This window comes from Lynx rufus, unplaced genomic scaffold, assembly GCF_022079265.1.
Source record: "Lynx rufus isolate CCGP_SWC_20201006 ecotype Redwood Valley unplaced genomic scaffold, mLynRuf1.p SCAF_6, whole genome shotgun sequence".
Classification (NCBI taxonomy): Eukaryota; Metazoa; Chordata; class Mammalia; order Carnivora; family Felidae; genus Lynx; species Lynx rufus.
In genome coordinates, this window is record NW_025814878.1 from 143186330 (window position 1) to 143189457 (window position 3128).

General features: G+C 49.2%; 1 non-coding gene across 1 annotated transcript; it reads left to right on the plus strand.

Annotated features, from left to right (window-relative positions):
• The first annotated feature begins 2539 nt into the window (after nt 1-2539).
• Nucleotides 2540-2621, plus strand: TRNAS-GCU (transfer RNA serine (anticodon GCU)). Its single transcript has one exon. It is a non-coding gene; the product is annotated as a tRNA-Ser (tRNA).
• Nucleotides 2622-3128: the final 507 nt, after the last annotated feature.

Sequence of the window (3128 nt, forward strand, 5' to 3'; positions counted from 1 at the left end):
AGAACAATGAATGAAAATAGAAACACATGAAGGCATATTTTTCAGACATTTAGGAACACTGGGGACAGAGAAATAATCCTGAAAGCGAAAAAAGCTAATTGCAAATGAAGTATCAGTAATTAAAATGACTTCTTACTTCTCAAAAGCAATACAGGAAGCTAGAAGAAAACGGAGAACGCTTTCAAAATCCTGAAGAAAAACTTCCCCGACCTAGCATTCCATACCCAACCAACACTCAATCGAACGTTAGAGAAACATAAAAGATATTCTCCAATACCCAAATATTTAAAAAATCTAAATATCATAAGAGAACAGTGGACAATATTTGCCAGTCATCACATACAAGCAGTGAAGACCAACTCAAAAAGACTATGATGTAATTGGAAGAAAGATGGATCGGAAGCCTGTCCCTATACGGTGGTGTTTAAGGCGAGGAAACAAGATGAGCCTTTTTGTGTGGTGAGTAGTCAATCGAAAATTCTAAACTTGAAAAATCAGTTAAATAGAGAAAGCATCCGTATCAGTCAGAATACAATTCTGGCTTTGTGACAAAGACCTCAACCTACTGTAGCTTAAAGGAGGCGGACGTTACTCATCTCTCACATGATCGTCAGAAGGTACAATCGAGGCTGACGCTCTGGCCCCACGGTGTTGGTTCCAGTATTGTACCTCGTGGCTCCCTCCTTCCTACGGGGTTGCTTCGTGTTTCGTGACTCCTTCTTTCCCGCGGTGTTGCCACGTCCAGCAAGCACACACGGTAGGAGGAGAGAAGTGGAGGGTGTTCCTTTCCTCTTCTGGGCATAACCTGCACGTTTCACATACACCGACTCTCCAACGCACTGGTTTCGAAACTGGTCACATGATCCCACTTAGCATCAAGGAAAGTTGTGCGTTGGGGACTTCTCGTGGGTGGCTCTGAGCCCTACTAAATGTCCAACCAGCCGTCTCTGCCGTAGCACCCGATTTGGAGATACGCCGGGAAAAGCAAACACCACCACAAACCGAAAGCCAAATGGCTGAAAATCTTTCCCTCTCCCAGGGGGGAAGATGAGGAAGAAGGCCACGAATTTTCGAAGTACTTAAGATTTTTAAACGTGTGGTTAACTTTGATGGGAAAAGATGTGAACTTAAAAAATAAGCCTGAAGCCGAGAACAAAGGTGTGGATTAGAAAAAAAAATCCATCCGGGTTCAAATGGGGCAGGGGAGGAATACCCCATGAGGGAAAAAGGTCTTGTTGGAAAGAGGGGAAATAGGTCTTTCTTGATACCGAATCGGGAATTGGACCGAGCGGAGAAAACAAGGCAGAGGGACGTGGCTGAAGTTAAGCATGAAGATCCAAGCAGGTCAGCGCTGCAAACACTAAAATAGAAGGTTGTTTTCAAGTGAGAAGAGAGAAGGCTTCTCTGTCGCAAGCAGAGTGGTCTTGACTCCAGAAGAGGTTAGTGGGACCCAAGGTAGAGTGTCCTGACACTAAGAGCGTGAGAATCGGCGGGGATCCATTCCCGCAGGATCCCCCCACGCTCCCTGTTGTGCTTCCTATGATTGATTTGCTTGGGCTCGGAAAACAAACAAACAAACAAAATATCTTCATGACCACCTTCCTGCTCAGATTTCAGGATTCTCCCTGATGGGTCACACACATGCTTCAGCGCTCCGGCCACAGTGATTTCTCAACACTCGTCCAGACACTGTCGGCCCCCCGGCCTTTGCTCAGGCCCTGTCCTCAGTGAAGGACACCCTCTCTCCTGGCCAGCTCTAGAAAACTTCCTCGGCAAGACTCACCTTTAATACAGCCTTCTTTCCCCAGGCATTTATGATTCATTCTGATTAGCCATAATCAAGCCCTACCCATGTTCCCTTATGTGCATTGTATTCATTCTGTGAAACAAATTTTTAAAAAGCAGTTGAAAAAGCTTTTTGCACGCTTCCCCAAATAATCTTCCCGCTGGGAGTGACTCTTGTAACTTTTTTTTTTTTTTTTTTTTTTTGCACCGCAGCCTTTGGAAATCAGGCGCAAGTCGGGCCACCTGTCCCCCCTAAGATCACCCAAGAAGCACACGGGGACTTGGGGGCAATCGGAAGTCGCGGCTCCCCGCGAGTGAAGGGCTCTGTCTGCCCTGCGCAGTTCCACCCCGCAGGGTCGAGGCGGTGACGACCGTCGTCTAAGCTTCCGGACTGTCTTCTTAGCCGCGAATTCGGAGTCCGGACTCGCCAGGCTCCCTGAGGTCCACACCAGGGGGACCGGCTCTGGGAGCCCCCGCCCGCGGCTGGCTCGGGCGGGTGGCGCCCTCGGGCCGCAGGGAGGGGGACCGCAGACCGGTGCCAGGCAGCCGCGCGGGGGGGAGCCCAGGCCCAGGCCGAGGTGCTTGCTTTTCGCGTCGCGACTTTTCCAGTCCGGTCGTGGTCCATGCGCGTGGGAGCCGGAGCTGGTCTCCCGGGCGTCCCCGAGCCGCCTCCTGGATCCCCGGCGCCCAGGACAGCCGGGAGCTCCCGAGGGTCAACTCTGAAATAAAGTACTTGGAGACCGTGGTGCGTCGTGACGAGGTGGCCGAGTGGTTAAGGCGATGGACTGCTAATCCATTGTGCTCTGCACGCGTGGGTTCGAATCCCACCCTCGTCGGTGTAGGTATTTTAGCGAGGGGGGGAGCGGGAAGGAGTGCGTGCAATTTCACCTTGGCTTTGGTTGTCAATATTGTCTGTGTGGATACTTTATGTGAGTAATAAAGTGCCCGCGGAAGGCTTCCTTTCGGGTCCCTGAGGAAGGAGAGAAGCGAAACACAGGTGAAAAATTCTGCTCCCTAGAAATCACAAAGATATGGATGGCCCTTTATTAACACTTGAAGGCTGTACTGTTTTACCGCTTATATTTAGATCTGCAACTCTCCTGGAACTAATATCGATTTACAGTGGAAGGAAAAATCAATTGGAGTATTTATTCATTGATCTATCATCCACCTGTAGATAAATACAGTCATATTGCTATTCAAACAGATCACCTTTACCGTGGACATCGAATGGCCCTGTCTGTGTGGTTCTTTTCAGGTATCTACTCTTGGCTTGTCTGATTTACATACTCCGCTGTCTTATTTCTAGAGCTTTGTAACAAGTCTCAACCCCTTGTTCCTAT